At 35.3% G+C, this 12,406-nt stretch overlaps 1 protein-coding gene across 2 annotated transcripts in view; it reads right to left on the reverse strand.

Moving 5' to 3' along the window:
* LOC150090585 (GRAM domain-containing protein 2B-like) overlaps nt 1-12,021 on the reverse strand; it is a 196,386-nt gene extending 184,365 nt beyond the window's left edge. Inside the window, exon 1 of one of the 2 annotated variants that reach the window (XM_090378898.1) lies at nt 11,916-12,021. The gene's annotated coding sequence lies outside the window, so the exon portion shown is untranslated. Of the gene's footprint in view, nt 1-6,931; nt 7,080-11,915 lie in introns of those variants that run through there. The other variant, XM_090378908.1, reaches the window with a different exon arrangement.
* Between the last annotated feature and the right edge of the window lie 385 nt (nt 12,022-12,406).

The following is a 12,406-nucleotide window of genomic DNA, read 5'->3' on the forward strand; positions in this document are numbered from 1 at the left end:
CGCGCACACAAGCAGTAGATAAGCGCAGTACCACTTATTGCTTCATTTTCAAAGTGTTTTAATTTTTATGCATACCAAAACTAAATTTCAGTAATAAATCTAAGTAAAAATAGTTGTCAGTGGTAGTTGTCGAAAATAAAGCAAAACATTTTGTACCAGGTACATAATGTGTCCTGCCGCTAGCATATTTAACATGATTTACATTTAAAGAGTCATTGAGAGGAGTTAAAAACTTTTTTAATTTTCAGATATTAATATATGGATAATAATATAACAGTTTTTAGTGACAAATGGGCCTGGAGTAATATAAATTATTAATAAAATAACAGTTTTTATTTTATTAATAATAATTACATATCGATTACTGAAGTTATTGGTCTGTGATGACTAAAGTAGGATATATAATTTTTACATTGAAGAGATTTTAGTTCACGACTAAATACACCATCTATAGTTGTTCCATTACGTGTGGTATTTATCGAAAGATCTGATGGCATGTTCAAGTTGAAGAATGTTTTCATAAATGTAAACATTCTTCAACTTGAAGAATGTTTACATTTATGAAAGCCTTAGAGTTTAATTGTCAAGAAAAAAAAATTACATTAAATTCAATTTACATTCAAAAATTACATTCAACCCACATGAGCGGTTGCTTTATAAACTGGAACAGGTTGGAATCACTGGGAAAATCCTTAGATGGATAGAAGGATGGCTTCAGGGCAGGAGGCAGAGGGTAGTGATAAATGGCTATTCCTCAGATTGGGTTGATGTAAGAAGTGGGGTTCCCCAAGGATCAGTATTAGGACCACTGTTGTTTTTAATTTTCATAAACGACATTGATGAAGGGATAGAGGGCGTGATGTCTAAATTTGCAGATGATGTTAAAATTGGTAGAGTAGTTAATGATCACTGTCAAGCTGAGCTGCTTCAGAGAAACCTAGATAGACTTCAGGAATGGTCAGAAAAATGGCAGTTATGCTTTAATCCAACAAAGTGTAAGGTATTACACCTGGGAAACAGTAATCCCAAAATAACTTATTCACTTGGTGGTGTTCGACTAAACCCAGTACTGGAGGAAAGGGACTTGGGTGTTACGATACGGTCAGACATGAAATTCTCTGAGTATTGTAAATAGGTTGCAAGGAAGGCCCATGGTGTCCTATCGATGATCTATCGAACTTTTGCAAGTAGAGATAGGGACGTGATAATCCCATTATATAAGGCTTATGTTAGACCACACTTGGAATACTGTGTTCAAGTATGGAGACCGCACCTAAAGAAAGACATCGAGCTTCTTGAAAGGGTGCAAAGACGGGTAACTCGCCTGGTGTGATTGGCAAAAGGGCGTCCTTATGAAGAAAGACTTCGAATATGTGGGTTGCAGAGTTTGGAAACTAGACACCTTAGAGGAGATTTGATTGAGGTGTTTAAGGCTCTGAGAGGCATCAGTAAAATGAATGAGGACGAAATTTTCAAGATTATAAATGATTCTAGAACTAGGGGACATAAATTCAAGTTACGGGGGGAATTGTTTAGATTGGACTGCAGGAAGTTTTATTTTAGCCAGCGAGTTATAAATTACTGGAATAAGTTGCCTACATGGGTGGTAGAGGCCGACGGTTTGGGGAAATTCAAAGGTCATCTGGATAGTACCGTCGGGTAAGGGAAGCGCATAGGATGATAGGTTTAATTTCCTTTTTTTTAAGTAATTATTATTATCTATTTATTTTATTTTATTTATTTATTATTATTTTTTTTTGTTTTTATCATTGTTTTGTTCGAATATTTTTTTTTTTTTTTTTTTTTTTTGGCTGGTGCAGCATAAGACATAGGCTTTCTTGCACCATGCGGCCATTACTAATACTAATACTAGAACACTAGGTGACTTGAAACCAGATGCGTTTTTGAATTAACGCATTTCCCAGTTTCCGAAAGTTTTTTTGTATCTTAAAACCTTAATATTTCTGTTTCTAAATTCCTTAGCTTTTTAACGATATGCTATACGTCCACATTATCACGTTTATTATGTGAGAAAATTTCGTTGATCACATGTTCGAGATGGGCGCCTCCGTAGCCAGGTGGGAAGGAGCAGCAGTGCGTAGCACACGCTTCTTGATTAGACCAGGGTTCAAGCCCATCACCACCAAATACGGAGGATGCGGAAAGGTCAGAGAATGACCACCGCATATCCCGGAGCAATATGGCCTTAGTTGCTAATGCTCCTAAAAACCAAATAACAACAATGTTCGAAATTTCCACTATCCTGGAAAAACTACTGCAATTTTTAGAGGTTTGAAAGTTTTTCCTCTAGTACAGAGCTAAGATGAAACTCTCTGCAAAATCTCATTAAATTTGGTCCAGTAGAAGATAAATTATTGTTGCCATCATACAAGTGTGATTCCAACAATTCAAGTTACAATAATTCGCTTCTGGCGGAAGCTGAAGATGACGTCACTTCCGTAACGCTTTTCGCATAACGGTTTTTCGTGTTTTTCGTTACAAATTTTTGGAATAATGCCAGTAAAACTTTTTTAACGTCATTAATTCCTTAAAATGTTAACTATAAATAAATCAATAAACTAACGTAGGAGCCGTAACACAAATCGCTATTCGTTCTGTAATAAGGTTATCATAAGTTTCGAAGTAATATCTTGACTTTATGCCGAATATAATAAAGTTTAGATAGACAGTGGCGACCGTAGAAATTTTTACTGCCTTCAGTTACGCATGAATCATGCAACTTCTAAAAAGGATTACTTGGCTTATTGCAAAATTAGACCGCAAGTATATTCAGAGGAGTTAAATAATGATTACATTGACTGATAGAGAAACCACTCGTATCGCTCGCAAAGACGAAATAACAATTCTTAACAATTCATTCCTGCTGATGGAACTGACAATACGTTGAGGCGCCAATTAATGAAGATGATTATACGAGTACTGGCATTAGGCAAAAGATGACTAATTATCACATTTCACCCTTTATTATGATTCACTTCTCCAAAATGACAACCGCAATGCCCTTGTGGATAGAAAGACGTAAACTCGAATGATAACTGCTTAACTTCCCCCCGCGCTACCTCAGCCTCTGAGCATTTAAAGCCTTACCGGCAAACCAGCACATCAGTCGTTTGCCGATCGATATGTATATCTTATGTAATAACCCCCTCTTTCCCCCCCAAAGCTTCTCTACTTAAAGTATCCAGACAGGAAATGAACACTCCACCAGACCAACAAGACCTAATTATAGTTTTCTGTTGCCGTACGTCCTCGCAGGAAACATGACAGCAACTACACTTGAGGTCATTAAAAGTTCAATAACCCTCTATTTTTTTGGTCACGTATGTTTATGGATGGCATAAAACATGGCGGAAATTAATGGATTTTGTGATGGAGAAGTCGTGTGTACGACTTGTTGGCCATTTTATTACTAAGATAAGATCGAAAAGCCATTTTGTAAGCAGAATAATTTAAATCTAGTATCACTTTTACTATGGAAAGTTGGGTAAATATCAAACTGAAGAGATCAAAATATACGCGCGGAGGAGAAGATAGTTATCCAAACTTGTAGTGACTGTTTATTCAAATAAGCAGAGTGGAATAGACTGGGTGGGTGGGGGGAAGAGGAGAGAGAGAGAAGTTAACCTGGAAAGCTAAGTTTCAAAAGCAAGCAGATAAGATGTGCTATATTTAGCTGAGCATTCATTTTTAACGTGAATGCCCACTAAAATGGAAACCTATTTCTACAAGCTGAGTTGGGTTGTTTTAAAATAAGCACAAAGACCATGAGGCTTTGGTATTTTCTGTAAGTTTCGCGTATCCAACAGTGAGATTACATCTTTTGTAGGATTTTCGAAAGGTCCAAATTTTTGAGATAAACACCATACGCTTCCCTCGTCCCCAAACCTGTTAACTCGCTTACGATGAATAAGCCCATAAAAGTATATTCTGTTTATATAGGACTCGAACATAAGCAATTCTTGCAGGAATACTTTGTCGGAAAAAGGTGCTATGGTACTCATTACAAATAGACTTTAATGAAATTAGTTTTTTTGTAATACTGCGTGAACACTTCCAATTCTGATATTCAGTGATGTCGATATCAAAGAAATTGTAGCAATGGTCTCCTTGAAAATGATCTACAACTCAACTGGTCTATGATTATCCTTTATTGATGCATGTCCCATTCCAAACATGTTCCATCACTTCTGCATAGATTTTCTTCCGAGGGCACTATTCGTCCAACCGTATTTTCCTTCTTCTGCGAAAAAGGTTTACACTACGTTGTTCTGATTTGGACACTTCCAGGTTATGTATAGGTATGTAATGTCAGTTGTGTGGAACCTGTGTGTTTCGCCGAGTTGTCCAATAAAAGTGCAATAGTACACGTGGTTGAGTTGGCCCTGGTTCGATCTCACATGAAAAATGATTAATGATGATAATCTGGTCAAAGGGGTAGTTGCAGACTTCTTTGGCCTAGGCAGTCGTGCCGTAGTATAAACGGAACATTTTACAGTATGTAGATTCTTGCTGCTAGGATAATTGCTTCGATCACTATCATTACATACCATGTGGAAGAGGCCAGAGTTCGAATCCAATTTCGACCAAAGGAACTTTTACTTTTATGGGCGTTTTACGCATTAATGTCCCACAGCTTAGTTGCCTCGGCTCTTAATAATCCAACTCAACGCTTACAGCATGTATACGTGTGGTTTGTGTGAGCTTGTAGTAGTCTCTCAGACCATATTGGAATAGTTGAGATTATCCACTTTGATTTGAATATTCCTTATAAGTTATGATGTTAGATTTGGAATTTCCCTTTTCCTTTAGTTTTTTTCATAAAAAACAATTTAACGAAGAGTATCTTTTCCAACTTTCACATCTTCTTAACTCTACTGACGGTAGGTGGTTGAGGAGATAAGTTAAGTTCGTTAAAATACTTAAAGAAATTAAATTTTTTATGCCTAAAATTGAAATAATCATTATAGTCAAAAAGCTTTCGGAACTTTTTAAACAGTCTCCGAAAGACTTGGCGCCTGTTTGCATCCTCATTTCTATGCATGCGGGGACATATATAGATATTCGTAGTCATCTGTATATTAGAATCATTAGAACATGCGCGCTCAATCCGTTTGTGAAAAATTTAAATACTTTGAAAAAGAAACGAACAGTCTATTTTTCTTATAATAAATCGGAAACTGCAATATTTTTTGGGTCATTACTTCTCTACGCAAATATAATTGTGCAATTTTCGTCCGAATGAATTATTTTTAAATGAAATAAATTTGTCGTTTATACTCGTATTGCTCATACTAGTACGTCGCAATATAAATAACTCTAAGCTCTTACACTGCTTCAGTAGATCTTTCTCAACCAGCGATTTCGGTTTTGAAATGCAAAACATGAATACAATTATCATTAAAAAATTTAACTGCTGCAATCGATCGCTTAATGACATAACACAATTGCTTGCTCCATTAAAGTATCGAAAAACTCGAAAAGGAAATTTTTGTCGAGGATTGTGATTTGTTTTTTGCTTCATAAGAAAACTGATAAACCCTCGCAGAACGTCGCTGGTTCTCAAAAGCAGCTACTTTCACATCGATTGTAGTAATGCACATTAGATGAACAACCAGGTCTATGACAAATGATGGCACAATTTATGTTATTGGATCACTTCCAACTGCAGTATCATCACAGCAAACTAAAATATTACACACGGTTAGCAAACTCCCTGGAAACATCAATAAACCAGTCTTCAATAATTATTTTCCGTCTTTCGTGGTGATTATGGAAATTGAACATATTTATTCCAGTTGTGAAATGCAAAGCTATGTGCCATTTGTGTTTCGTTTTGTTTGTATTTGTTTTCATGTTTGAAGTCTGAGTTGTTATCCGAACGCGCTCTGTTCATATAGGCTGAAAGATTCATTTTCATCGAAAATAGTATTGCCCAAAAAAAGACAAACATGCTGTTATCATAGTCGGTTGCACTGAAGGTTTGTCGTCATGGTACCCGTAATGTTTGAATTACAGAAGCGCTTAAAATTTTATGAAGCATTCGGTTCGCGCATTATATTGTCAGGGTTGTATTCGTTCATAACTGGCTGTTTGAAGGAATAATTTATTCTTGCGGAGAGAGAGAGAGAGGGGGGGGGGAAAGATTAACATAGAGAGAGGATGGGATGAAAGCAAGAGAAGAGAATAAAAACAGAATGAGAGAGAGAGAGAGAGAGAGAGAGGGGGGGGTTTTGGGAAAAAAAATTAACAGTATACATTTCTTAGAACAACACATCTTGCTGTAGCATATTTTTTGGAGTGTAACCTTTCCACAAACATAATTGCTGTACTTGAGAATGCAGTTTTAGCTACTCATCCTTACTATTAATTCACTAAAGGTTTCCGAAACGTATTTGGTATCTTTGATCTTAGTTAACTAAACAATCAGATTTTTTTATCATTTTATTAACTGTGGTTAGTTGTGAATTAGAAACGCTTTAAGACAGTTTACGTCCAACTTGGCATCCCCTGTAAAAGTGTCTTTCCCGCAATAATTAAATCTCATTGCAATCAAACTGGTAAAGGACAAAATATAAAAGCCGCATCAACTCCCAGCACAACATAACTAATTTTCTATAAACACTCCTCTTTGTTTCCATCCCAGTCTGGCGATTAGGATAGATACAAAGCAATTTAATATCTTTCTGTAACTAGTAAGGCATTTATTAACATTTCCATTAACGTAATTACACTTTTTAGGATTTTAAGCAAGAAAAAATATGAAATTATAATATATATAAAGAATAGTTATTATTTAAGACAGTGTTAAGAAATTTTAACATGTCGTGTTCTAGTTTAGATAAGTGGAAGCTTGCTTACTATCTCTGCTATAAGAGAAAATAGCATTTAGGTTAGTAACAAAACAGCTCACCTTAAATTCCACTGTGAAGCATTATCTTAGAAGCGCCCCCTAACTGAAAGTGTCCACTGGGATTTCTGCTTGTCACAAAAGCAGCTAGAGAGTGAGAAATTCTCCAAGTCGATATTGTTTCGTGAGTGGCATTGTCTTAGTGCAGTACAGTAAAGCTGTTGTCTCGCGATAAACACTAGCCTTGTTTCATGAAACATTACTTTAGGCACGCCCTCTATATCCATGGTCTGGTGCCAAACGATTGAAGTAAAGCATCGATATATACATTTTTTTTTCTTAACGACGTCACAAAGGTATCATTAAACAACGGAGAAATGTATGAACGGAAGTCTTTGATCTTCAGGAAATGGACAGAGCTCAATATATATTACCTTCACTGAATATTAGTTGCCTTCACCTGCTCGGATGGATTGTGCGGGAAAAAAAGTAATCATAAAGTAGCCGCCAAGCAGTTAGTGTCCATATTTGAGGAAGAGGAGGAAGTCAATTCTTCCATTGTACACGATCTACAATATAACACATTTCTCTCCTTGCTGTATTTCAATCAGCAAAATAAAATTTGAAAATGTATTTAAAAGTAGATTTCAGCTGGCGCAAAATCGTTGTGTTACGGTTCAGTAGGCCGAAGGGGTATACATTGCAGACGTGCTATGCCGTGTTAAAATTAAGCTTGTTTGACTTTAATTATCACCAAGGGGGCGATAATTAAAGTCAAACAGAAACGGAACATACATGTTGGTCGCTGAACAAGCCAGATGATTTAAAAAGGTCCGTACAGAGAACATCAGGGTAATTATGCGTCCTCAGTTTAAAAAGTACAAATATTTGACCTCCGTTTATGACAGCTTCAATTATCTAGAAAGCAGGAAAATAATTTTCTTCGTTAGAGAGAGGGAAAGTTTGACATATTATCGAATAACAGCTTATTCTACTAGTAAGGCATTGACACGTTATTAGTCATCATCCTTAGAGCGAGTGCCCTTAAATGCACTCGAGTGTGTGAAGTCTAATTGAAACTACCAGAAATTCTAACTGAAATAGCTATTAAAGGTCTTAAATTTTGAAAATCTGATAAGAGGGCCTGAAACTTCATTTGAGTTTCGTTAATTTAGTTCGATTAAGTTCCATTAATTTACATGAATGTTTGGATAAATAATATTAATTCATCGTCTTCATATTTTAATTTATATTTGATCGCACCCACCTTTGTCCTTGTAATTCACAATACTGAGGCAATTCATTTACATACAAGGAATCACACAGACTGTTTCTGATTACAGACAAATTGCACTCATTAATTCTGTCATAGTTCCGTGAAAAATACTATAGTAATTTTGCTAGTCCGATACTTTACTAGAACAGCTTAGATTTCATACTGGTGATCGATCATCTCCAGCCTGATCACCTTTACATATCAGGAGATATATTAAGGCATTTGAACTTAGCAATCCATAAAATTCTTTAAAATTTTCAGTTTTATTAATGGCGCCGGAGGTGCAGTACATTATTGATGCTGTTACAAAATCTCCCCCCTTCCATCCAGGAATCCTGGTGACTCTTCGTAATCGTTTGTTTTAAATGCAGGAGTACTCGAGGAGTCTTCATTGCTAATGGATTAATTAATTAGCTTGATATTATATTTCTCCGTTATTAATAAAAAGAATCATGGTAAATATCTTTATATTTTATTCTATTCTAATTCTGTTTAATTAGAATAATTAAACAGAATTAGAATTATATGCATTTATTAGAATATGCATAATTAGAATTATATGCATACGTGAAAAAATAAACATTTCATGTATGTATATATTATGACTTTTGACAGTTTCGAATAACTGGCGATTCTAATTATACTTTATGTTCACATATAAAAAGAAAACTCGTAGAGCATAGAAACTTTAGAGCTTATATAACAATTCTGTTTTATAAGCTCTAAAGTATATATAACAATTATACTTTATGTTCACATATAAAAAGAAAACTTTAGAGCTTATATAACAATTCTGTTTTCTTCACCCCTCCTTACTCTTTAGATAAGTTCTTAACTATAGAGTTAGAAGAGGTGAAGTGGATCATGTTAAGCTTTTAGCATGCAACTTGCTAGAGTTTTTACATCAAAATTAGTTCGCTAGGTGGAGTAAATTCCGTCTTCCCCACACCTCTTTGTGTCTAGCTAAACGGGTTTACGACCAGCAGAAACAAAAATATTCTAAAAATCATCCGGATGTAAAGTAGAGATTAGCTGACGTAGCCGAGTGGTCAGAAGCGCAATTGCGGTAGCATTCGCTCTTTGGGTGGACCGGGGTTCGAGCCCGTGACTGCTAAATACGATTAAAAATTTGTATTGATTGATTTATTGTAAACTCTGGTGGTCGTGCCAGAGAATAACAAGAATATTTTAAGCAGTCTCTGAACTCTTCTAAAGTATCTTAATTTTTCGCGTAGTTTTCATGGACTACGAAATTAGTTTGTGAACTGATATTAATATATGAATTTTAATTAGTCTGTGAAATGATGATATATTTAGCATAATGTTTGACATGAATTAAATTTTAAAATTTATGTAAGACTAGGTAATTCTTAGGCCTGACGTAGCCCAGTGGTTAGGAGCGAGAGTGCATAGCACGCGCTCCTTGAGTGGACCGGTGTTCAAGCCCGTGACTACTAAATACGATAAATATTTGTATTGACGATTTACTGTAAACTCTACTGACTTGGTTGTCGTGCCGGAGTATAAACAGAAAAAAAATTATATATGTTTCTCTTATACAATTCTAACAATGATTTTAGGCGGCTGTTGTGTTTGAAATATATTGAGTCTGTGTACATTCGAGGTGAAGTGGTTAAATTATTCAAGTTCCTGAATACAGTTTTATAGTTTTCATAAAGAAATAATGTGTAAATATATAAATTGTTCGCGACGTCTTGGGGCATGACTATACATGCAGCCCTCGTATATAAACGGCGGTCACAATCGCTGTTCTTGAAAACTGTGCGAAAAAGCCCTTGGTTCGAATGCCGTCTCAATGTAAGGAACTTTTATAGGGTTTTTAGGCGACTTTCACATTTGCGAAAGCGCCTATTGTTTTCACTGTGTTTGTCTGTCTCCAAGCGACAACTCAACTCTCAGTGAAGGTGTGTTAGAAAGATTTTTTATTCCAAACTTCATTAAAATTGGACGAGTAGATTTTCGACAGTTTTTTTTTTTCCATAAAACTTGTGATATCTCTGTATATACATGGAAGTATATTTCTAATGTTTGCGATAAGGAAAACACATCGATACGAGATTTTTTTTCGGTGTGCTCTATTTCACCCTGAGAAGGTTTTGGGATAAATTCCGATTCCGTAATTCACTTAGTTTTCCCTCTACAAAAATCTGTGTATAGTTTTGAGTTGTTATTTGAGAAGGAAAACTCGGATTGACACAAAATTTTTAATGTATATTTTGTTTGTCCCTGGGAAGGTGATAGGTCCAGTTCAAACTCCTGTCCTCTATAGGAACATTTCTGTATTTCTTGGGGCAGTGGCTTCGATCTTTATCAGTATTTAAAAACTTATTTTGAATATTTTTGGGCAACTTTGTGCACAATTTCCATTTCAAAAAGTTGATCCATTTCTCCCGTACCTGTATCCCCCTTAAGAAGTACTTCTATACAAATCCCACCTCACGGTTACCTATCACTTGAAAAATATGGTGAAGGCTTGGTAAACACTTCTTGGGTTCAGTGTAGAAGTTTTTGATCTCCGAGGTACATTTGATAATCGAACATGCCTGAAATGTGAGTACATTTACCTAATTAGTCTTTATTAGAATTCCCCACCGATCCAATTAATCAAAGTTGCAGAATGGAAGTTACCCACTTTTCCTGCTAATACTAGGTGTGTGCTATTTTTTTTTTATTTGGTATGCCTATGTTGTATATGTACTGTATCCTACTTTTTATGCATCATAATTTCAATAAATACATTACGTGTATTGTAAATTCGTTCTAATAAGAATATATTGCATTTAAAATGTTATAATTCTTTGACATTTGTAGAATCATTTTTTTTCTACCACGGTGTATAGTACAGAAGCATTTAATTATTGACATGCTGTACATAAAATGTGTACAGCTTAATCACATCTTTAAATGAGTTTTTGTTATGGTGATATTCATCAAGAAATAAACTATTCTAACAATTTATACACCGCGATAAGATATTTATCGTGCTGTATAAGGTGTTGTATTTACATTGAAGAATGTAAAATACGTACAGAGTTTATTCATTGGAAAGTGCCATAAATGATTTTATTTAATTTCTAAACGAGTCAAATGTTATCATCGTTACGGGCACACGATTTCCTCCTTGTCTAGCTGTAATAAAATCGTGTGTATGAAAATTTAATGTATCTTTAATATGCATACTTTTATTTTTAGTATTATAATCGATTACTCAAAAAAGCGTGCTAAAAACATTTTGTGCGAAAAGAAAGAAAAATTCAGAAACCAGAAATGTTTTTCTGTTCAGCATGGTGAGCAGATCGAAATTTATAAGTACACGAAATATATAATATATACATTATATAATAATATAAAAGTTCATACATAAAATACTTATGCATAATTAAACATAACTATTAGCAAGTAACCCAACTCGTTGATTAGTTAGCCTACAGTACAGGTAAGGGAAAAAAACCAAGTTTGGTTTTCCCCCTACAATGAAAACGTGTTTTTTTCCCCCCAAATCAATAAAAATTACCCCAGGAGAGGGGAAAGGCGTCAAGTTCTCCAACGTCTATCCTAAAACATAAACATTTTTAATGATGGCATTATCGTTACTTTAAAAATAAATGAAATAGCGTTTTCTTACGAAAACCTCCATTACTATGAGAACTCGAAAAATGCTCATACGAAACTTGTATTAGCTTCTTGTTAAGGTTCTTGTAAAGACCATTTTCGGTAGTGTTACTAAGAGGGGAAACTGAAGATCGTTACCTATTATATGAAGAAGAGGTTGTCGATCTGAGATGAGTTCGCCGTTGTGCTTTGACCAAAGTCCGTTTCTTCCATTAGGGACAAGATAGCATCCGAATCTGTCGACGGTCGCCTCTTGAATAACTTCCACTTGTAACTAGCAGACCGTACGGTGTATGCTGCTATAGCAACGAGTAAATACTGCAGCCATATCTAGGCAACCAGTGGTCACGGCGATCAATTATCTCTAACACCGGTCTGCTTTATCACTCCATGGTGACCGACGCCATGGACATAGCACGTGATTTCATTCAGCAAAACTCGGAGGGAGAATGACGGGTAAAGCCGGTTTTATTTTTGATATTTTTACCCTTGAAATGGCCTGGGCTGTCTCGATTTTTCAGTGAAGTCATTCATTCAAGTATCATAAAAAACTGTTTTATAATTCATATTGGAGCATATTGGTCTGAAATTAGGATAGCCAGTTGAATAATTTCTCCTTTTAACTGCTA

The sequence above is a fragment of the Mastigoproctus giganteus genome, chromosome 1 (genome assembly GCF_048544385.1).
Source record: "Mastigoproctus giganteus isolate SK-2022 chromosome 1, ASM4854438v1, whole genome shotgun sequence".
Lineage (NCBI taxonomy): Eukaryota > Metazoa > Arthropoda > Arachnida > Uropygi > Thelyphonidae > Mastigoproctus > Mastigoproctus giganteus.